At 40.9% G+C, this 24687-nt stretch overlaps 1 protein-coding gene across 7 annotated transcripts in view; it reads left to right on the top strand.

Moving 5' to 3' along the window:
* Window positions 1-24687, top strand: part of SGCD (sarcoglycan delta) — a 309270-nt gene that overhangs the window by 48720 nt on the left and 235863 nt on the right. Inside the window, exon 1 of one of the 7 annotated variants that reach the window (XM_048961007.1) lies at window positions 19314-19569. The exons of the other annotated variants lie outside the window; for them this stretch is intronic. The gene's annotated coding sequence lies outside the window, so the exon portion shown is untranslated. Of the gene's footprint in view, window positions 1-19313; window positions 19570-24687 lie in introns of those variants that run through there. 7 annotated transcript variants of the gene reach the window in all.

Below are 24687 nucleotides of genomic sequence, written 5' to 3'. Positions count from 1 at the left end.
TGGGCGCCGATAGCTGCAGTAGTGTGTGGTATGGAGGAGTGTGATGTGGGAGCAAGGTGAAGTTAGACTGAAGTGTTTCAAGGGCATGGAATCTAAAGCAAGCAATTGTTTTGAAGGTAAAAGCCTACCACTTAAATGAGAAGGCACTGAGTTTGTGTCGTTACAGGACATGTAGCAACATCCTGATCATTATGAAGACTGCCACCAGTTACCAAAGCAAGGTGCTTAAACCATCTTGTAAACAGCTGCTTGTGAGGTTGGTGGATAAACATCAACGAAGTTGGGCTGCTGTCCTTTGGAAGGAGTTTTCTGCTCAAGTATCGCCTCTTGGAAGGGCAGATTTCTAATTCCAGATTTCTGAATTCTCTGTTCAGTATCTGTGATGTTATAAAAGTCTTTCCCCTGATACAGGCCCAAAAAACATGAACTGTTTTCTTGGGCAGCATGTGCTGGAGATAAATCTTTTGGAATAGGTTGTTTGGGAGATAGCTATTGGTGTTGTAGGAACTCTATGAAAATACTAGGGAAATGATGCACGGGAAGGAGAGGTGATAACTTTGAGCCCCAGAAAAATGTTGATAATGAACTCAACAATAGCATAAACAAGAATGAGGCTGTATGAGTAATCTGTTTTGTGAAGGTTTATTAAAATGATACACCTACAGACTTAATTTAGTAATAGATCTTTTAGGCAGCAAAACTATTTATGTGGAGCATTCATTATATCATGATAACAGAGACATTCCAAAAGCTAAATAATTGAAGACAGACACTGGCAAAACAGTACATAGATACTACAGTGTCAACGACTGCATTTGCTGAAAGCTGCCTAATTGTATTCTGGTGCAATTAATAATCATCTTAATGGCTTTGCATATTTATGAATATATAAAAATAAGACAATGCATGGGCTAGAATAAAATGTTGGTTCATAAACTTTTATTGCTGAACGGTAATTAAGCATGCCTCTAATCACAGCATTGTATTTCATTTTGGATAATCTTGAATGCAATGGGATGAGAAATTTTGGGGAAGAAAATGTGACTGTTGAGAATTACCTCGTGTGAAAGATTTTTAAGTGAGAATGTTTAAAGTGGAAGATATGTTTGCTGTTACCTGTGGCGTCGCTTTTTGACTTGGTGCGCTCAAGTGCGTGAAAGTCTCAGTTCTCATTCCTCCACTGTGAGGTGGTTATTTCATGCTTCCTTTTAGTCTGTATAGAATGGGAGATTGTACTAAAAACGTAGAAAAGCTGCTTCTGGCCTTTAAGTAAACTCTACTAATTTCTGAAGCATTGAAATTAAAATTTTCTCATGGGTGTGCAAGTATAAATTTAGGATAGGACACAAGAGAGTGCAAGTTTGCAGTACTTTGAGCCCAATGGAGTTACTTGCTGCTTGCTTCCATCCAACCAAGAAATGGGCTTGATGGGCTGTGCTTTCTCCTCAACCTGCACAGAAACTTCTTACTCTCGTTAAGACTTCTCACTTTTCTAACCCTATGCATTACAAAATGTTCTTGCTTTGTTTTGACTTGACCTTTCATAGTCACTAAAAATCAATAGAGTTTAATGCATTTATTAAATAATGAGGATTCTAGGGACTTACGTGAAAGTGCAGTGGTGCTGCCTGCTTATCAGGAAGCCTAAGACACCTTTGTCTCTTCCTTTGTTAAACTTCCCACAAAGGAGGAAATTTGCACCTTTTTTTCTTTGCAGGACTTTACAACCTTCAAGTTCTGACAGTTGTGGAGAACAAGACTCAGGAGATAACGATATCAGGGTGCCTGATCTTTGTAGAGAAGATCTTAAATGTATCACTTGAAGAAATGACAATATAAACTTAGTAGGACACTACTGTCCTCTTCTTAAAGTGATCCCTTGAGATATTGGCCCATATTGAGGCTTATGACCCATAGTGTTCTGAAAGGAGTGCCTTGCCCCCTAGAAGAAATATGTGAAACAAATTTGGAAGCTCTTGGTTGCAGGTACTAAATCTTCTCAGAATTCATATCAGCAAGTTCTGCATGCGGCCTTTCTCCAGCCTTAATGTCTAGTGCTACCTGTGAGCATCTACATTCACATGCAAATCCTTTTTCAGATCGATGGTGTTGGTTTCTTCCTGTTGTGTTGCATTGACTGACCTGATGCAAGAACTGCTTTTACTTGTGTGCACAGAACTTTCCTTCTATTTTGCGGCTTTAGTTCTGACCTGCGTTGTATGAAAGTCTTTCTTTGAGAGGAGCAGAGAAATGAGTTTAATAAAACCTCAAGGTTCTGTACTGAATTACTTCAGCAGGAGAAGTAAAATGACTTTTGCCTGCATTTGGTGATGTGCAGTCAGAACTTCCTAAATTTCTAAACCATTTAGCTGAGTGCTCAGGGTTGAGGATATCAGTCTCTGTAATTAACTTCAGGTAGCATAATTCCTTCAGCTTTCCTTTTGGTTTGTCTCCATTCCCTTCCATCACTGGGGTTTATAGAGCTCTCATTCCCTGTTGTGCTGCAGATTTGGGGTTTATCTGTTCTTCCTGGAATCCTTAAGCTGTGCTTGGCACAAAATGGAGATGTTCATACACGTGTTGGTGTGTATGAATAGGAGGTGCTGAGAGGATGCTAGGGAAATAAAACAAACAAACAAAAAAAACTGGCCACTCTTTGTGGATGCCTTTGGTTAAGAAGAAAAGCTCAGTATTTACAGCTCTGCTTGTGAAGGTGGGAAGTAACTTGGATTCCTGAAGATTCACCGACCTGAGGAAAGCCTTTTGTTTGACCAAGATAATCCCAAGGATCTGATCTCTCTCCCTCACTTTTATAGCCCTGAGTTGCCTGTCAGTTTACTCTAAGCTGTAGTTTTTTGTTTGTTTTCAAGGAGACTTTTGTGATCTGATATTTTTTCCAGGTGAGGTTTTTGTGCCACACTTATGCTCAATTTAGTGTTCTATAGGCTGCATGTGTCTTCCTGTTTCTTAGTTCATCTACCAACATTTGTGCAAATTCTTTGGCTTGCATGTAAAGAGAAGATTGGTACTCTTCAGCACTTCATCAGAGATGTGCATGCATACGATTACAGCAAGTTACCCCACTAAATTGTTTAGGTCCTTTGAAGAGCAGTTGAATTTACTATTTCTATATTCTTGTTCTCTAACTCCAAATATACACACGTTAACTACTGTCCTTTCTGAGCAGCAGATGTAAGTGCTGTTGACTTCAGTAGGAGGTTGGTTGAGCTCTGTGTGCCTGATACATCAACTTATCTAACTGCTCAGCTATGCACCCATTTTAATGATTTCTGGCACGAGTTCATGGCTTTTCTTTAACATCTTTGTTTCTTAAGGACTAATAGTGGAGCACATGGGGGTATCCTGTGACAGCTTTTCTCTAAATGACATTATTTGTCCAGGGACGACTTAATGCCTCTGATTTGTGTGAGTTAAGGGGGGAAATGTGTCCTTATCTCTTTAAAGCCAGTAATTTTATTTAGCTGACACTTGGTGATGTCTTTGAGAAGGTTAGAAGTTGACCCCTGTTCCTGGCCAAGCAAAAAGAAACCCCCAAACTCAAAGTCTGGGAATGAGGAGCTGTTTGTGGTTTGATCTGCTTGGACATGCTAAAGGAATATGTATGTAAGTGTATGTATGCAAGCAGTTTTCTTCTGTATGTGACAGCACTCACGCAACTGTATCTCGAAGCATCAGCATGCATTCAGATCTCAGTGTATTAAGAATGATTTAGGAGGAAGCACTGTCAGACCATGTTGATCAAATCTAGCTGTTTCATGTTTTACTCATTTCCTTGGCTGCTTTATGGGGAACAGTGCTTTGAGAAGTTTGTTTTTAAAAAAATGAAGTCATTAGTAAGTACCTAAATAGATTCTCCTGCTAAACGTATTGGAGGTGGAACTATATAGCATTCCTGCTTTTTTAGGATAATCATTCCTATGACAGGTATGCATACACTCAGAGTGTGTGTATATATATATATATATATATATATATATATATATATATAGATATAGATATATACAGGTACACACCTATACCTGTGTGTATAGGTATGTAATACACACAGTGGTAATTAGATGGTCAGTAATTGTTTTCTTAAAAAGAAAACTTCCTCCATTATAAATGGTGACAGTGCTTTCCTTTTATGAGGTCAGCATTGATTGTATGTAACATAAGTGATAGAGAGTGCCTGGAACTGGTAATTAAAAAAGTAGAATTTCACAAGTGAGCATTGATGGCCTTTTTGGACTATATCTCTCAGTTGGAGAATAAGCATAATTCAATTAAACACTTGGAGGCATTCTCCATCAAAGCCAAGGAGGGATGTTGAAATGACTCTGTGCCTTACTTCTGGAGTTATTGTTAATTCTCCGTTATAACAGAGAAATGCATGAGATCCTACTTGCAGTACAACTCCACAGCCTCTGTCGCATGGTGCTGGTATCCCGTAATTCAGTGCAGATGAGGATGTCACCCTGACACCTCCCTCCTGACACAGGCGATGCAGGATCAATACAGCTACTCAGCAGCCATGTCAGCTTGAAGCACAGGCAATTGCTTGGTGAGCATTGAAAGAGACGCATCTCAGCTGTACCTTTAGCTCATCTCAGCGTGCCTTTATTTTGGCAGCTTGTGGTGTTAATGCCAATTAGTGTAACAAGGTAATTCAAAGGAGGTTGAAAGCTGCTATGCTCAAGGCAGCCCAGCCCTGTTGGAAATAGCTCTCAATGACAGTGATTCCCTTGTCCTTTTAAAGGCGAAGGAGCAGTTCCTAGGAATTTGGTGTTGCGCTTATTTCTGTGTGCAGAAGTCATTCCTGAAGCATTTTTCTCTGTTATATGCCATATGTACAAATGTGTCAAAATAACTTTCCCTAGAGCTGCTAATATGCTGCTAGAAGTTTCTGCAACAGTTGGCATAAAACTAAATGAATCCAAAGCCCTTCCAGCCTTCTGTGCAGTGTGTGTAAAAGCAGGTTTCTTCTATAAGCTTTCAGCATTCTAGACATGAACCAGAGCGTACCTAATAGAACTTTTTCCATGGAGTAGTTCCACCATTTGGATTATTACTATTTTTTTTTAATGCTTCCTTAGAAGCATTAAAAGAATCATAGCATCATCAAGGATGGAGAAGACCACTAAGATCCTCAAGTCCAACCCTAACTCACTCCTGCCATACCCACTGCCCATGTCCCTCAGTGCCACATCTCCAGGGCTCTGAAACACCTCCAGGGATGATGACCCCACCACCTCCCTGGGCAGCCTGTGCCAGTGCTTTATTGCTCTTTCTAAGAACAAATTTTTCTTAATATCCAAACCGAACCACTCCTGGTGCAACCGAAAGCCATCACTTTTTTTTGTCCTATTTTTGCATTTTATATTGTCCTTAAAGCTGAAGATAGGCTGTGGGATGGCTCACAGCTTACATGCTTCTTCCACGGGAATCAAGGCCATGGAAGCTTGGTTCCTGTTATGGTGAGCTCTTCTGTCTTGCTCCCTTCTTTGAATGAAATGCTCTACTGAGTTAAGTGTGCTTTGGTTCACAGCAGAGATGCAAGCTTTCTGCATCAGAGTTCTTAATGGGAGCTCATGTGGCCTGCCTGAGACAGGAAAGTGCAGAGACCAGAGTGCCACCCAAACTCTTTGCATAGGAAAAGCAGGAAATTAACTGAGCAAAGCACATCCAGATGATAACAGATGCTCTCTGTGGCAAATCTGAGAGCATACAAGTGACTTAATACTCAATAAATTCAGACAAATTATCTTATTTTTGAAAAATCCAGGTGCATAGGTGGTTAATGATGAGCCTGGTCTCCAGGCTGTCTGTCTGTGAGGTAGCAGCACAGCCTGCTGACCTGCCTGCTGTGTGCACAGGCCTTGGATGTGCTGAAGGGATGGGATCAGATGTATTGTCTGATCCGATTATGAAGATGTGGAATGAGGGAAAGTTTATTATGTACTCTAATAGCTCCCCTTTTTCAAAGCTTGCCCAGTTAAGAAGTTTGCATTGTATTGGAATGTTGAGTTTATGTCATTTAACTTCTGTAACACTAGTTCTTATTTTGTCAGCATGGCAGGAAAACTTACTGTCCATTTGTATGTAACTATAGATGGTGACTGAATCATCCTGTAGCCTTCAAAGTGCGAATCCAAGCAGCTCTGGGAGTGTAAGATGTCTACCTTTAGTCTTTGGACTCGCTAGTGTTTGGCATCCTACTTGAAATGTAGATGAGAAATTGGAGTGCAGTATTATAGAGCATATGATATCAGCATGGCGTACAATGCTGAAATTATGTTCTGTTTTCACTGAACATTCCCCTTTTTGTGTGGTCAGGGTTGCAGTATTTTTTGCCTTCTGATCACATGAAGAATTGATGTGGACGTTAGCTGCAGGAAAGAGGGAATTTCTTACATGCATACATGCTGTTCAGTGCAGGAAAAGCATGTGTTTGTGTCTCATTTTGAGGCCTTGAAAGTAAAGGACTAGATCACCAAGCCACAAAATCTGTTGGTGTAAATCAACAGGATTTCAGCAGAATTATGCTGATTTATTCTGTGTCAGAAAGAAGCACAAGGTGATGTAGTACATCCTTAGAACCACACTCTATTGGAAACAACACCAATTGATTTGTGAGGTCTTATGCTTTGTTACTAATAGATTATCTTTAATTAAAATACGGTGCTTAGCTTTGCTTTATGCGCTTGTGTGGAGGGTTAACTAACTAAATGAATTGTCCTTATGAGATGAACCAGTATGTTCACTGTGAGACCTAGTGACAGGTGGGTAAAAATTGAGTTGGTGTGTCTTCTAGGAAAATGTGCACTTCAGTGATTTATGGGGAACAGCCTTTTTTCCTGCCTAAGTAATGCATGCTGCCAAATAGTCCCTACTTTGGGGGTTTTGATAGCACATAGCTGGAAATTATTTCTACTTATTTGCCTTGAGTCACTGGATGTGTGCTGTGCAAAAGTTGTGTCAGTGACTTACAGGCTCAGCTGGGGATAGATCTAATTCTTAGCCCATTACAGATGGCCTCGTTCTATTTTTGTAGAAACATATATGCTGAAACCAAACTTTCATGGCAAATGGTAAGACTAACTGCATTTGGAAATAAAGATGTTAATGGTCCTTGTACTTATCTATCAGCTGCTGGTATCAGGTGCTGTGTTAGCCAGCAGCAGTTGGACTATCTTACATCCATAATAAATGATTCAATCCCTGTGAGAGTAATGAGCTCTATAGGGCTCATCTCCCCTCCATGAAGTTCTGCTTGTCCAACAGTGGCACTCACATAATTCAGATGACTTTGGCTGTGCAATATTTTCAAGTGCTGAGAGTTTTCTGCAGAAAACCTAAAATAAGGCCAATGGATATTACTATAGCAACTTGGGTGAGCTTGGTCTTGGAGGTGTTTGACCTGATTGCTAACCAGCTGTCTGGTTTTCATCCCTGGGTGAGAAGACAGAGTCAGCCCTGGAAAGGGAATTGGATGCCTTTAATGAAGTTATACCCCTTCCTGTGACAGCAGCCGTGCAAGGGAAAAGTTTTTGTTTGTTTGTTTGTTGTCACCTCCACTTTTGTATCAAGAGGGCAAAGCCATGTTCTGTGTGAGTCTGGCTGTGAGCAAGCTTCACAAAACCTGTCCTGCAGTCAGGTTTTTATTTATTACTTTAGGAATTCTGATGTGTCAAACACTACTGCTGTGTTTCATTATTAACCAGCAGAGTTTTCCGTTTGGGTTTTAAACCTGCTGTTTTTAAGTCTGCAGCCTCTCATGTGGAGGGGAGAGAAGAGCTTCCTGCTTTCTGAATTAGTATGTAGTGTGTGGGAAGCGTGTATCCCAATTGAAGTTGGTCTTCAGAAGCTTCTAATTAGGACAGAGTGATTTGATTTTTCAGGAGGTACCTTTGGGGTTCCTGAAATAACAAGACAGCCATGAGGGTGATGTGGAGCAGGTTACTGTCATCTCTGCAGCTGTCAGAAATGTTTGGGTGGTAAGCAAACCCATGCATTTGAATAAATAAATATTTTTTTACTTAATTTATGGTTTTTATGCAGAAAAATCTGTCAAGTTTGAGATGTAATGACTGACTATTTTTTGTTGCTTTAGTGGCATGAAATTTTTTCCAAAAAAAAAAAACCCAACAACTAACCCTGAGTGATGTTTTAAGCAACTTCACAGCAGGATATGCAGCCACTTATGTATTATTTTTCATATAACTTTATACAATAAAGCAGGATCAGGGAGGCAAGAGAGCAAAGTGTAAAGTGGCCTCTCAGGGGGTAATGGTATGGTATGCATTGCAGAGAAAAGCAGGAAAGGTAAAGTGGTTGAAATCACGGTAGTCAAACTGGGATGTGTGAATAAAGACGAGAATTGCCCTCTGCCTGCTTTCTTGCCACAGATGAAAGGCTATTTATGTTGGTTCATAGATAACGTTTTATTTGGTGACTAAAGCTTTTTGTGATCCTGGATAAAGCAGCAGGACCCCGCAATCGATGGCTCAATTTCAGAGCAGTGCTGAGAAGAAGGGTGGTCTGTGAGCTTTAAAGGTTGGTGCTTGGCTCTGTGTGGACAAACTGACATAGGCAATGCTTTTGTCCAGTCAAGTCTTATAGTCTCCACTGAGGAAAAATGGCATGTTGGCTCATGCTGCGCGACCACATCCTGGCTGGTGGGTTCCTGTGTGTGGCATTGGACTCTGCTCTCCTTTGAAGTTAATAAATGTGAGGAAGGGTTTGAAGGAAAATCGAGAGCTGTGGGCCTTTGCTCTTGTGAATTCATCATTGTTCTCTGTCACTGGGTTCCTTTCTATCAGAAGAGGGGGATTATTAGTGCAAGATGTGGTAGGTAGAAACACAGTTTTTGATTCTGTCAGAAGTCACCTCAGCGGGCTCTCAGGCTGGTGTGCTGGCAGCTCAGCAAAAGGCTGTTTATTCTAGAACAGTTTCAGATAGCATCCAAATACGAATCAGTGGCTTGTTCCCCCAAAAGCTAGCCAGAAGCTTTTATTGCATCTGTCAGTCATTGCTCTTGTTTTTACAGGCCAGCTTTGAAGAACCAGTGCAATTAGAGCATCAGGTGAAATCTCTAGGCGAGCTTTTGGCTCTGCCAGTGGAATGAGATTTTGCTCATAAAGCTTTAAATTATTGTTTGTAGACTTGTCAAGGCCTTGTTAAGGAAAGCTGCCTGGTCTCAAAATGAGTAGAATAGAGTCCCTCCTTCCTTCCTTTTCTTGCTAGAAAACAGCAAGAAGCCTAACTTCTTCCCTGCTTTCTTTACAAAACCATTTCATACGGTTTGTCTGCTGCTCTGCTGGTTCTTGAAGGATGAAATGTGTGTGATTCCTTCTGTGTCTACTCGCCTGGAATCCCCCTTGCATGCTGACTTTGTGCACAGTGTATCAGGCCTCCCTGCTGATGTTGGATCTCAGCAGTCAGAGCTGTAAAGCGATGAGAGAAGTGTGATGGTGGGGGATAATGATTGGATGCTTCTTGCACATGTTGGGTGTGCGGTGGGAATGTGTTCTGGAAGAGATTATGGGTTTCTGCTATTGTAATGGATCTGAAGAGGCTGATACAGAAAGGATGGAGCTGCTTTTTTCACAGCACCCTTACTGTGATCTGTGTTCTCAGTCTCCAGCTGCTGTTGCCTTGAAAGAACAATTCCCCTGCTTTGGTAAGGCATGGGGGCTGCCTGTGAGGGCAAGGCAGAAGTGCCTTGCTTCTGGCACTTCCCAAAACTTTGTCTCTATGGCTTTTAAGTCCCGTGTTTATGAAAATGGTTTACATTTGGAGCTTCCTTTCCTCCCCAGAAGATAGAACTGCAGATTAAGTAATGTCTCCTGTGAGGACTCTGTTGATGGGTATCATCGTCTTCCTTTGAACTCCTGAATTGTGCTTTGTCTCACAAGCTGTAACAGTGGCCAATAGCAATGTGGATAGAAGTGTTTGCAGTAGCATCTATTCAACCACTCTTTGATTTGAAAGATCTTTTTTCATGCACTGCTTGCTCTTGGGCCTTATAAAAAATGGTAGAGCCTTTTCAGTTGAGAAGGGACCATGAACAAATGGGGTGGTGGTAGAGAGCATCAAAACATGAAGTACTGCTGCAGCTCTACCCTATGCAGACAGCCTTCTTGGCAGCTCTTTGACACGGGTCCAATCTATTTCCTGCCAGTGATGTCTTCCATCTGGGAGCAAAAGCAGCATGCAGTCTTCATATATGGAGCTTCAAGTCAGGATGCTTACTTCAAATTTAAAATCACCTTTAGTGACTTTAATTTGTGAATGTCTTTGTCAGCTCAGTAAATGGAAACTGCAAGAGCAAAGCAGACAGCTGTTGCTGTGCTACCACCAAAGAGCTAAGTTTTCTTCTAGTTTGGTTTAAACGGGGTTTATGTGGAAAGACCTGTGAGAAGTTATCACTTACAGTGATTGCAAACATGCTTGTATGAGCTCCTTGTGTGAGCCTCTGTTCTTCCTTTGGAAATTTTTGTGTTAATGAGGGTTTGAAGAAGAGAGAAAATAGTGCAACTTAACCTAAGGAAAAATACACTTGCCTTGGATGAGGAGTGGATGAATGCTATCAGCCCTATTCTGCTTGCAGTGTCTCCAAATGTTTGTTGGAGTGTAAGTGGATTTAAGTATCCTTATGAAACATGTGGCTGAAATCGGGTAATTCCCCCATGGGCATGCATCTTTCTATAGAACTTGATTAGTACGTGTCTTTCTCACCTCCTGCGTTTGCCCTCATTAAAACTTCTGAAATAGTTGGGAAGTGGCAAGCTTTGTTTGACCCCTATTCCTCCAATGCTTCATCTGAACAGTTTTACATTTACATTGTGCAGCTGAAATGAAAGGTACAGATTGGTTAATAAGGATTCTGAACATGAGAAGTAAATGTGAATTAAATCTTTTTTTTCCCCTTGAATTTTATAGTTTCATTTCTGATGATGTGGGCTCAGTCGCAGAAACTCCTTTGTAGTAAATTACTGCTAAATATTAGGTGGTAGTGCTGGTGATTTTGAAGATAGGGTGGTCTAGAAGAGACAGCCTGCAGCAGTCAGTCATATTAACACAACTGGCAATAAATGCCACAAAACATCATCATTTTATACTTCTTTTGGTCGTGCTGTTGAGCTAGATGAACTATGTCCTTGCTTGTGTTTCAGAGAAGAAATCTGAAATATAGTCACTTCAGGGGAAATGCAAGTGTCTTGATTTATTGATGTTATTTTATCAATTTTGCACAGGTTTTGCGGGGAGGATGGAAGGAAGGAAGATTAGCAATTTCAGATGAAGACAGGCAGAAATGTTCTCAAACGCCTGTCACACCCCAAAAGCAGTAATCAAATTACTGCCACGAAGCAAAATGATATAATTGATTATGAAACTTGAAATCAGCGCCTAGAGCATTAGGGAAGCTGTCAGTGTGAGCCAGTGTGTTTAAAAAGAAGACTGGGTGCAAATCTATTAAATACGTTTTTGAGGGGAAGGAATCTTCTGCAGAAGGGAGCAGCATCCATAATTTATGGGCACATACAAAATGCTATTTCAGTGATTTATAGTGTCAGGCCGGGCTATTAACATGATTAGAGTTCAGACTCTAATTCGCTCCCCTTTTTGAAAGAGGAGAATCATCTCTGAAGTCCCACACGAGTTGCTTTGAATGGTGCGTGAGGGCCCTTCTGGATTCCATGGGAGGAACTGTTTTCAAGTCAGGAGCGGTGCTGAGCATTGCATGTCCGTGCACAATTTAGTCTTTATTTTTCCTTTTCCAAAGGATTAGAGTCACAGAATCATTAAGGTTGGAAAAGACCACCACAAAGATCCCCAAGTGCAACCCTTGCTCACTGACAGTGTCCCTCAGTGCCACATCTCCACGTTCATTGAACCTTTGGAGACGGAAGTGCTGAGCAGCTTAGGGACTCACCTTTCCAATAATATCAGTCTGCCACCAGCTGTCACTGCTCCTGCACCTGTGTAGCAAGACCAGTATTTGTGTAGGACACAAATGCTTTTCTTTGGAATGCCAACAGGTGGGAGAAATTCCAACTTGTTGCTCCATGCCATCATCTGTTCTTTGTGTGCCTTGTCACCATGTAAGCACACTTGAGCATTATGTTTCCCCCTGCTTTGTGGTGGATGGGGTAGGATTTAAAGCACACAAATGCTAAGAACTTGCTGAGCTGCAGAGTTCTGGGCAGGACAAGTAGTTCTTAAAGGAAAAGGGCATTGTGGATCTCAAAGGGCTTCCTTCCCCTGCAGATCTCAGCCACAGCCCTTGTGTGATGGCAGGGCCTTCAGGGAAGTGAACTTTGGAATTGCTGCTAAATTGTCTGATACGAGAAACTTCTTGTCCTGTTTCTTTCTAATCCAGTCATTCAGTGTGTCATTCTGCAAGATCTTTCATCAACCTCAAAGAACTGTTTATTGTACTTCAACATGGTTTCTTTAAGGTAGCAGTGTTATTAATGTATTCCTTTGTCATTTGTCTGTAAGAAAGTATCCTTTCCTTTATTGCTTGTAGGGAAGGAGACTGGTTTTAAGCTGCGTATCACGAGTGATGGTGCCTATTACTGACAAAACTGTCAGTAGGTGTTTGCATTAGGCCTGCTTCCTCCTATGTCTCAGAGCTCTTGTGACTCTGTAGAAAGTAACTGATATGACTGCAATATTTTATCAGCGTCTATCAATATAAGAAAAGCAAGCTCAGCAAAACCTAGATAGGAACAGTTCATAACATTCATGTCAGCTGAGGTTGAGGTTAGCAGATTAGTTAGGATGATACCAGAACAGGAAGATGAGGCTGCTGGTAACGTGGTGTGACCTGACGCAGCTGGTGTCTCCCGTTGAGAATGAGCCTGAAAATGCTGTCAGTCAGGAAGAAAATACGTGAATTCCATAACCTTAAACAGCCATTCTGTTGGCACAGGTTGGGAGTTGTATGACTCTCTCAAAAGAAGAAAAAAGAAAGAGGTGCTTCCTTCTTAATGACTTAATTTCTGCTGGAGACCCTGGAACCAGAACCACTACTTGAAGTCTTGATGTGACTGTCTTGATATTTTCTGCACTTATATGAATGATGTTTGCGTGTTTTGTCATGAATGTTAAGGCACTGATGGCACAAAGACCCCATCTGTTGAGTATGTGTCATTACCCTCATTTTCTGCAAGAGAGACAAGCCCAGTGAAAATTCTAGTTTGAGGATTGTGGAATCCAGGAGCTACAGGTAAAAAGAACCAACCTCTAGTAAAGGTTTAAACAAACAAGAAAAAAGTGAGAATGGCATTGCTTCCTTCATTAAGAAACCTATGTTTGCAGTGATTTTCAGATTTTGGATGTTTGCCACCCAGTTTCCTAAATCTGTTTTTGAAGTTTCCTATCCGTTTGCCCTCCAGAGCTGCTGCTTGCTATCTTGGGCATCTTCTTTCTCAGTTTTCGATTAATCTCTCCCCACTCATCTCAGCCTCTTCCTCCCTGGCTGGCACAGAGCCCTCCCAATAGCTCTCATCTGTAGAAGGGAATTGTGCTTTAATGGGGAGGAAAGAGAAGCTCAGTGCTTATGCCATTGGAGCTGTGGGTTTATTAGATTTAGATGCACCTCACCTTGCTTATGATCTGCTCCAGTATTTCAGATCTCCATCTCTTCATCTTGTGTTACATCTTCACTTCTTGACTGACTTGGCTTCATCTTCCAATGCTGTGGGTAAAAATTTAGGCAGATTCAGTGCTCTTGTTTGACCTTCAGTCCTGCTCCCACAGTTAATGTGAAATGCCGTACAAACCTTGATGCAATTTTCCATGGCTGCTGTAGGCACTGTAGGCAAAGTGTCTTATTAATGATGGAACTGCAGGGGATTCTGATTGCGCTGTTACTTCTGATGGTCACACCAGCTTATGGGAAGTTATGCTTGGGGTAGTCTGGCCATATCTCCCCATGCATTTCACTTCAGTATAAAATACTCCACGGATGCTTTTCCATTATCAAAATGTTTTTAGCTGAGCTTGGAATTAAAAACTGTCTGTGTCAGTATGGTCTCCTAGGGGAGAGATTTGGGAGGCAGTGACCTTACTGGGAACTGGAGGAGGAGATGATACTGCAGAGGAAGATGTTGCAGAAGGAAGTGGGGAGCTGAGTGTTAAATAGGGAAATGTTGCTGGGAGTCTGGGAGGGAGGGCATTGCAAGACTGAGGTTTGAATGGAAATTGGAGTACTGGTCCTGACTTTCTGGTGTGAAGTGCAAGCTCTAAGTGGAATCCTTATATTTTAGAAAGCAAATAGTTTGGCTTCGTTTTAAAGGAGGAAAAAAAAAGCCTAAAATAATTCTTCTGGTCTAAATGTTTGATTTCAATGCAACTGGAGTGACTGCAACTTTCAAAGAACGTTTTCCCCAAGACAAAGTTTCAGCAGGCATGAAAGCTAGCATTTGACATTGTTCTCATGTAATGACTGTATTAACAAAAGAATGCCTCTCTGTTGGCTGCCTTTATAGAACAATTCCAGTGCAGTTCTTCATTCTCCTAACTCTTGTGAGTGACTTAAAGTCAGCTCAAAACTCCCACTGAAATGCAGGCAGGTCAGCTTGTGTGCACACAGCTGGAGCATTAGAAGGAGCTCCATATAGCTCAATCAGAGTTCTTTGCAATTGTTCATTTCTGTTGCTGTGGACAGTCTCAATACAGTGATACTTGCTGCTCTGAAGTATTTAAATTTCCAGTCTTATAAGCGGTGTAAGGATGATCACATTGGGTCCAAATACTCGCATGTCCTACCTGAGATACTGCAGTATGGATCTGTGGTCATTAGGAATCCCTTTAGTAATGTATTTTAATTGAAGTTGCAGACATTGAACTCACCTACTTGAAGAAATATTTTCCTTTTCCTCTGTAGGGTTTGTGTCTAGAAGTTCACAGCTTTTCTCCAATACTCAGCTGAGTTTCTAATGGGAAGGATGTTTAAAGAAAATGTGCTGCATATTTTAAACATCCTTCCTGATTTCTTTTCTTCTTTAATAAATTTAAAAAGATAAGATGGTACATGACTGTAGAGAAAGAGCAACTTTTTATTTTAAGCTGTGCCACCAACGCAGCCTGGCAGGATATGTATGTGGGAGAAGATTTCTAAATAGGAAATTGTGATGTGAGGTATGTTTTAGCATCCATCAGCGTTGCGTGAATGTTGGCTCTTTAAAGAAGAAATAATCTGCTTTCTCTGCTGAGAAACTGTGCTTACAAGAGAGTACAGTTTATGAACGGTGATGAGTAGAGATGAAGCAAAGGAGCAGGACTCTCATTTAGTAGACTTAAGGAAAAAATATATTTCTCTACTGTATTGATTTATTGTAATTTCATATTAACCTTTTTCATCATTTATGTAGTCATTGACTGCAGCTGTAGAGAAGCACAGAAATTTTGAACAGAGCATAAAGAGCAGAGAAATGTCTGTTTCATTACTGTGAACGTAGTCTGGAAAGGTGAGAAAAAGAAATGAGAGATAAGTGCTAGACATCAGCTTCCTTATAATTTACATTTTATTGATAAATATTCTTGGAAATGACATTTTCCTTGGAGCCAATTGTAAACTGCTGCTGAGAAGACAGGGGTCATCCTTCCTGCCAGTAAAAATGGGTGCAGCTGAATTAAAAGCCCTGTGCTTTTCCATCTGCCCTGGAAGCTGCTCCTGTTGGACGAGGAACAGTTATCTCTCTTTGTCAGGCTGAATTGCAGGGCTGTGCTTTGCTTTTCTCTGTGTATCGCTGTGACAGATAACAGGCCTCTCTTTCAGTAGAGAAAGGCGTATGAATAACCAACAGCTAACAATTAAGGCTAGACAATGTAAAATGAAAATGTAGATACTGCTGGGTATGCTGGGATGATGATGATGGAATGTATGATTGAGCTATCTGATAGATGGTACGGTTCCTTTCAGGGTTTTCAGATCACAACAGATTGCCTTTTTGGGAGTTGTGGAGTTGGATCGGAGAATTTCCTGTGTGGTTTTGGCATTCCTTTAAAAATATCATTCCAAATTAGAAGTTTTGGTTTTGTGAAAATAATGCTATGCTCATGTTAAACTTAATTGAGGCTTATGCACTAAACTTATGTTTTTTTTTTTCTTGTATGATGGATGAAAAATATTAAAGCACAGCATCTGCTGCGGTCTGGAAACTCTGAAGAGATTACTCAGCAGTTTTCAGCAGATGAGGCTTTGTAATCTCATTGGAATGGGGTAAAAGTGAAAAGTAAGACTTAAGGTTAAACAGACACTGGGTTAATATGAAAGTAATGGTGAGTTATGTCCCAGCGTCCTGCTCCACCCCTGGGTAAAGACTTAATTCTTGGGAATGCTGTGTTTACATCTGCTTCATTTGGTGCAGGGATGAGGAAATGGTCTTTGCTGATGTTTATTGCACAGAAGTGTTGGTGACAAATATTTCTGCATGAGACTGGAGGCATTGCCCATGACCAACTAGGAGCATTATAGATAATTACTCTTTGTTTTTCAAGAATTCTGAATATTCCTCCATTGCAGTTCAGTGACAAAATATCCCTGATGGGCTGCTGCAGACCTGACTCAGGGAGGGTCACAAGAAGCTTAAAGAGTTGCTCTTACTGAAGGTTAACGCTGAAGACTGCTGTCTCTTCCTCATTACAGTAGGAAACCAGATTTTGAAGGGAGCTGTGTTACCTGGATGTGAAGTCATTAGCTCAGTTTCTTTTTTTGTCTGCTTCCTTTTCAGTGGGGCTGAGTCAGTCATCTTCATATGGTGTAGGAAAGAGTATTGCAGTGGCTTTTTATAAAGCTGTAGCAGCCCACCTTATGCGCACAGTGCAAATCAGGCTCCTGCCGTCATGGCGAAACTCATTTTCTTGAGCAGAGTTTCACACAGGGTCTACTTTTACCTCTCCTTTCTGCTCCTTGTGCATGCAGTCCCCTCACCAGAGGGGAGTGTGTGTCTGGAAGGTGACCACCAGGATTTTTAAGTCAGTTTTTGTACCATTGTGTAAAATGGCATCACACGAGTCCTTTCATTAGCTGATCAAAGTCCATTTTGGATTGGCAAATGTTTTTCACTCCCACTATTCCATGTAAAAAACTGGTATAGAACCTCATATTCTGATCTTTAGCATGCACTTATGCACAGCTGGTTTGCACCCTCTAAGTGCCATCATTCAGTGTGTGTCAACAGGCTGCTGTCTCCCAAGTGTTCACTCTCATAAGCAGAGTGAAACCTTTTTGCAGCCTTCCTTTCCTCTTGTTTGGTCAGCCCAGCACCTATTATCATCTTAGTCCTTTCCACCCACTCACTCTAGAGATAAAATTGAAATGACCCCCATGAGAAGTTCTTTTTAGTGGTTGCTCATGCTCTAAAATAAAAAGCTAGGGGGAGCTTGAAAGGACTGCTAAACTAAGAGTCGTCTTTAATTTGACTTCTGTCTCATGGCTTTTGAAAAAAGCATCTGCTTTCTGTTTTGTTGAAGCTGATGCTGGTAACTTTCAAGCTCAGCAATACGAGGGACATGTTTATTTTTCATTCTAGCAAGTGTCCTGAGGGAAAACTCAAAGAGGAGAGAAAGAGCATTATATTTTTTTTGTGTGTGTGTGTGTAGTAGAAGTAATTTGTGGTGTGTTTTGTGGGAAATACTACAGGGTATGCTGGTGTGAGATGTCACTGTAGTCCTGAACACTGAGTTGTTCCTTGTAAGCTGGGCTTTTGTTGCTTTGATACACGAGGAAGAATTTGTGTTCTTTACCACCTTTGTTCAAGGATTTATTGCAGTGAAGAATCTAGCTCTCCTACAGATACGCTGTATCTGTGGATATATTTCTTTGGGTCAATAAGAAGTTAATTTTCAGACTACTGATATCAGGTTAGTGATAATAGCTTCAAGTTTAAAGAAAAGACTGGAGTAAGTGAATAACTTTGGACATAAGAAAGAGGTTGGAATAGAGATGGTGGGGTAAGAGGATAACAGTAAAGGTTTGCTAATTGTGAGATTAAAAGGAATAATGGGGAATAATGATTTTCTCTTATAATAGGAAAATCAAGAAGCACCAGATAACGTGAAAAATATACCAAAGGAGATAATATGGGTTCAAAACATGCGTGTGGGAAAACACTCTGGGGGTTTACCACAGAAAAGCAACTTCCACTGGCTCGGAAAGTCCTTGTCCATACTAAGGACTATTTTGGGAAAATGTCGTTATATTTTGGCCCACTTACATTTGTCCCAGGTTGTTCCATATTTGTGATTGCAGAATGTTTAGTGCAACAAGCCGTGGGGCAGGACAGGTTCAGCTGTTCCTACGTGCTCTTATATCCCATTTATTTTCTTGCAGGCCTTTTGCAACTAGTGGTAAATATTAGGATGGTCATGCTGATGATTAATATGTCCATTTAAAAGCTGTTGTGTAACGTGCAGTTTGACTGTTGACTTTTCAGCTGGGATCTTTAATATTGAAGAAATCCAAGCCTTTCTTGCTGGGAAGTCATAACAGGATTTATGGTGAAGATTGCCATAAGAACTAGATAAAGGGCCCTAAAAGGTGGAGAAGGGAAGAGACATTACATTTTGTATTTAAGCTCAGGTCTGTATGTTTGATTGCAGGAGGACATTTGAAAATAGCTATACTGGAGCTCTGAAGGATTCTTCAACCTACTGATATGAGCTCTGGGATCTGAGCTATAAACTCCTTGAAACATGAACAGATGTTTTGGAATATAGCTTCAAAGCTTTGAAAGGCCGTTTTCCCCACATGCCTTTCTAAGTGAGGAGACTTTTAAGAGCTGCTGAATAAATTTTATTATCTTTTCTACAAAAGCACTATCCACATAGAACAGGCAGGCTTTGAACAGCCATGGGCTCAGAAGTGAAACAACAACAATATAATGCAGGCCCAATTGAACAAAGATGGAATAGAAAGGGGAGAGATGCGTGTCAGCCTATTTAGGACCCAGAGGGGTGCGAGTTTTGAGATGCTTCAATAGCTTCTTCATGAAGATAAGTAAACACAAGGGAGCTATATTGGCTTCAGCTCTGCTACATTAAATAGAAGAATTCTTAATGTTGGGGAAGAATATAGATGAATAAAAATCCAGATGTTAGTTGTTATTTTATGTGTGTTGAGAAGCATGCTTGACAGTGGAGGGGATGAGCTGAGAACCGATAGCATTTTGAATAGACAGGAAAAGGGAGTGAGTTTAACCTGATCTCTATGTACGTTTTCATTCTTTCCCCATATGTGAATTGAGTATCCTATTTTTTTCTTCTTTCTTTTCCACTTCACTGTAGACTGACCAGCATTCATACTAATTCTGTTTTCATCGTGCCCTTGCGATCAGCACTGATCAGGAGATGGTGATGTCAGATGATGAAGAAATATCTCTGAAGACTGTACTGGTATTGGAGACTCAGGAAATTATAAACCCTACTGTAGGAATTCGTCAATTTTTGTTTTTTAACAGAACAAAAGGGAAAGATCTAGAAACAGAGGACTGAGAAGTAAGAAATGAAATCCACTTCAGTTTATATAGTGTCTTTTCTACCTGGGAGTCTGGGGTGAGTTGGACACACATGGCTTACTGTTACTACAAATAAAACACCAATAATGTCAATATTGCTTTGTCATACAAATTAGTAACTTTGCTTTCTGTCATAATTTTTGGAAAAAATCCAGATGGCTTTTCCTGTTTGAAAAACATCTTGGATGGCATTTTAAAAATTATTATGGTTTTTAATTTATCTGTTCTTCATAATACATATATCATATGTATATGATATGACAATACATATATCAGAATAATCAAAATTTTTCCCTACTGCATTTATTGATACCTTTCCTCTCATTTGCCTTGCTGACCATCGCTTAAGGGAGAGAAACCACCATGCATTTCTGTTTCATTCAGCTGTCCCATAAAGCTTTTCTTTTCTGCTATTTATTAATGCTCGGGGATGCATCAGGTGGCCATTGGAGTTGGTGATTTGTCCTTGGTAAGAGCTGTGGCTTATTTTTTAGCAACCAGAGGGGGTAGGCCAGATCACTTTGAGATGAGAAGATCCAGGCAAAAGTATCCTCACTCTCACCTTGTTTGAATTTTGGAGTGTTTTTTTTCCCCTCTATTTAGGCTTTTCATTGTGTCAGTGCAATGAGTTGAGAGCACAGAGTATTTTTGTGGTAGGGGTTTTTGCGTTTGAAGATGGAGATGAAGATGTGGCATTGCTTTGATTTTTATAACCAAGGGGGAACGCACCTTTCAATCACATGCCTGCTAGAAACTCTGGGCTGTTTCTTAAACTACATCCTGCCTTTGTTAGTTTATTTGCAAGGTCAAGATCTACTTAAAAGTAATAGCACTTCCTGTGGGGAAAAAGACTAACGGAATTTGTGGCAGTTATTTTGCTTGATGATGTGCTATCAAGTTTATGGCCAAGAATAGGATGGCTGGCTGTGATGTGACACACACAACAGCGTTTATGTAGAAGGCTTTGTTTTCCTTATGGATGTATTGATGGATTTTCATGTGGATGTTTGACTTTTGAAATCATATTCTTAAAGGATATAGAAATGAAATTACAGGGTGAAGGAACAAGCTCAAACAAGCTGCAGAAGTATGGGAAATGTGGCAACCGAAGTGTCTGCTCAGAGAAGGCTGTGAGCCTCCAGGTTGCCAGATCCTCTTTAGCAGCTCCTTTTCTTTGTGCGTTTGTATGGCAGAAGGAAGCTGACAGGGTTGCCAGCCTGCCTAATGATCTTCATCTAACATATACCTTATGAGAGAGGAATAATTCTGTTAAATTAACATCCTAGCATATTTTCTGTCCAGCTAGCTGATGAATTAAATAGCCTGAAGAAAATGTTTTATGACTCGTTTATCCATAAAAATTGTGGAGTTTTTTTTATGCGAAAGGGAAAGACAATTTGATAGTTGTGTGCTTCAGCACCCTACACTCTTTGCCAGTAAAATTTATATGTGTATACATACACACACACACACTTAGATATAGAGTGTATATATATACATATATATATACACTCTATATTTATATATATATATACTCTCTATATATACATATATGTACTTTCAAACTTCAATAAAAGCCACAGGTGAATGCTTCTTGTTGAGCAGCTTGGGCTCATGCAAACACTGTGCTTTGCTGCATGGCACGTGCCTCCTGCTCAGCAGCATCACAGACTGTTAATGACAGCCTACAAGTCTGTGACGCTTGGACCACCCTATCAAGCAAATGTGACACCTTGTGCCAGCCCATCCCGCTGTCTTTTCCATCACTGTCCAAAATGACTTAGCAAAGACCACAGGTGCCAGCTACCATCCTGCAGTAACCACTGGATGCTCTGCAGAACAAGTGTTTTTACTGAATCTGTAGATTAAATTTTCAGTCTTGATTGCCCCTCAAGAAGAGGACAATAAACAAATTATCCTCTGATAAACAAAGCAACACATATATAACAGGAAATCCAAGCTTGGGGTTTTGTGCTTATCTGTTGGAAACCCGTTGTGAGACATCACCATAAGTGCCTGTGACAGCGGGTGATGCTGCTGAGGATGCAGTAGACTCATTGGGTTTGGTTTGACTGAAACATGTAATGTTGCAGTGAAGTTTGTGGCTCATTAATCAGATCTGCAAGTATGTTGAGATTTTATGTTGCTTTTATTCCTGTGTGTTAGAGGTGCCAGAGAGGCCAAGAAAAGGATGTTTCTGAAGAGGACAGTTTTCTGAGGACCATCTTGGGAGCGTTCTTATTAGAATATTACAGAAGCAAATTTGCTTTTTTTCAGTTGTTTTCAGTGGGAAAGAGCAATGCATACTATGCAGATGCATAAAGCTGCAAGCCCTAGCTGAGATTCTGATTTTTGGGCTATCCAGGAGACTCGTGTATAGGAAGCCCACCATACAGGGGTGAAACAGTGGTTATCACGTGCCTGGATGGGGGAACTTCAGTATCCTTAAGACCTGAGGACTCCAAAGCTCCTTTGCCTGAACTCTGGGCATGGAGGCTTGAGCAGGAGGAGCATGTGGACAGTCAGGCTTCTGTTAATAGAAACTCGTCCTTTGAGGCACAGAAAAGTCCCTTCTGCTGCTTGGCCTCTGATATACATGATAGATGATATAAACTGCTTTTACAAAGAATCTGCTGCTGCTTTGGATTGGAGTGGTTCTGAGTGCAGCAGGTTACCCCATATGTCTACGTTCAGATTTTTTTCTGCTGTTATCATCACTAGACCCTTGTCTTTATTTGATATTTTCTACACTGCTCATTCTTATTCTCCAGCATGTATGAGTTTTCTATTATTTGCTTGCTGAATGCAATTGCTTGCAATTTTCCAAGTTGAAAAGATGGAGCTCCTTTGAAAACTGTAATGGAACATCCCCAGGTTGAAACAGGCCCTGAGCGTGGCTGATGGCATAGGGTCTTTAATTTACTGAACGTCAGTGGTTTGATGGCAATTCAACATGACTGGTGATTGCCTGCATAGTGTTACTGCTGTGGCTGAGAAGGCTGTTTACCTTTGGAAGGCAGAACACTCAGCTGAGTAACATGCAGAGCAATCTCCGATGACCTGCTAATAATTTTTTTCCAAAAGGCTCTCCAATTGCTGAGGAGCATATGCTCTTGGAAAAAAAATCTTCCTGCATGTGTTTGTTTGTGTATCTGTTACAAATAGGTCAAACTTGGGGCTGCGCATGGGAAAGAATATTATATCTGTTGTTTGCTTGGCGAGACAGTGATTCTTAATTTGGTCAGTGGAATATATTTGTTTTACAAGGGATTTTTCTCATGCTTGTCCTCCCTGCTCAGTCCTGCGTTGAAATCTTTCTTGATATTTTTGATGTTTGTTGTGGGACTACTGGGATGTACATGTGGCCTTGGATGAGTTGGAGAACAATAGTTCAAAGAGGCAAAAGTAAAAAACATCTGGTTCTCATTAATTTAGCAAAATGATCAGAACATTTTCTAAAAGGCCACCTGCACCAGGAGAACGGAGGCAGGAGTTCATCTGCTTCAGCTAACAGCTCATTGCAGGTGGATGCAAACTCACAGTCCCATTTCTAAAAATGAATGTGGGGTCCGAGGTCTGCAGATAAGGACTTTTATCCACAGGCTGCACTGCAGGAGGTGGCAGTGTTAGCTTTCTCCCACTGTTGTGCTCGGGGTTGTGGAGAGAATCAGGTGGTTTTTGTGGATAAAAAAGGCTGCTCGGATCTTGCATCTTCTTTGAAGAAGAAAGTTAGAATGTTTTAAAAAAAAAAAAAAAAAAAAGAAAGCCCTACTTTAAGAGGTGTGCGCTCCCAAGTGGTCTGGATATATACAGTAAGCTGTGGTTGCAGCTGGAGCAGCAGCCCCTTCACGACAGGCTTTGTAGCTCCACAGCCCTGTCTCCCTTGTGTCGATTTCCGACGTTGTCTTCCTTTTAACACTCGGCTTTTAGGCCGTGCCTTTTGGGCTTCTGTGTGTACAGAGCGAAATGTGTTGAAATACTTGTGTGTGAGCTCTCATTCGCAGGCTGAGCTGCTTCCAGGCTCCTGCAGTCCTACGTGGCCCATCTGTTGCTGGTGCAGACACCAGCAAACATGACTTGCATTGCTCTCGCTGCTGCTGGAGGATCTATTGCAGAGGTAACCAGCTTGCTAAAGATGGTTTTATGGCCTTGCAGCTGTTTGGTTTTTTTTTTTCTTTTAAACTGGAGTGCTGTCACATGTGGGAACGTTTAGCACCACTGGACCAATGAGGAATAATAATTTACAGCTGTTGACTGGATTTAATCAGATTTTAGGAGATGAGATTGAATCAAACATGAGAAATTGAAAGAGCTGATAGTGCTAATGATGTGAACGTGGAGTACCGATCCTGCCTGAACTATAGCACGTTTTCTCCAGCCACGGTGGGCTCATGAAGCAATTGCAAAACTTCACAAATCAATAAGTTAAGATCCTTAGTGCAAGGAACCTGGGCGGTGGGCAGGAAATTACCTGAATTGAAACTTGAAGTAGGCGTTGAGATTTCCTTTGATATGAGAATACAAAGAGTTAATTTTCATAGTACAGAAGGCAACAAATATAGGGAGATTGACTTACACTTATAGGCTACATACTGAAGTGGGTCTCTTGTTGGCTGCTGTCAGTGCAGAGTTGCACTGTGTGCTTACAGCCCAGGTCAGATGTTTTAACTTCCCTGGTTCTCAGGTCCTCATCTGTAAATTAGGTATGCTAAAATGTCTCCTATTCTCAGTGGTTTGTTTATTTTTCTCATATTTTTCTTTTCTCTGTTTTGCTTGTTATTGTTACAGCTCAAAAAGTGCTGACTTGGAAGCAAGCAAGCCAGAGGCTGATGGAGTTAGGTGCTGTGCTACAGCAGTATCTGTTGTGATATTACCAATCTGAGCAGTATGTGCATATAATAACATTGTATTGTTGCTGTCTTAAATAAACATTTTAATGAGTTGGTCAATGAAAGTGACAGTAGTTAGATCAGAGTTCATGTTAATAAATAGTCTTTTGTATGACATAAACGGGGGTGATGTTTTATGCCAGCAAACAGTATAGGCTCATTGTTTGAATGCATGCTTGTCTAGTAGGAGCCTGACCCATCTCTCAGTGCCTTCAGTGGGAGCGAAAAAAGCATTTGTCAATACGTTTCTGTTTCTGCTAAATTAA

This window comes from Lagopus muta, chromosome 14 (genome assembly GCF_023343835.1).
Source record: "Lagopus muta isolate bLagMut1 chromosome 14, bLagMut1 primary, whole genome shotgun sequence".
Classification (NCBI taxonomy): domain Eukaryota; kingdom Metazoa; phylum Chordata; class Aves; order Galliformes; family Phasianidae; genus Lagopus; species Lagopus muta.
The sequence above is the reverse complement of the archived record's forward strand: the minus strand, read 5'-3'. Positions and strand labels throughout refer to the sequence as shown.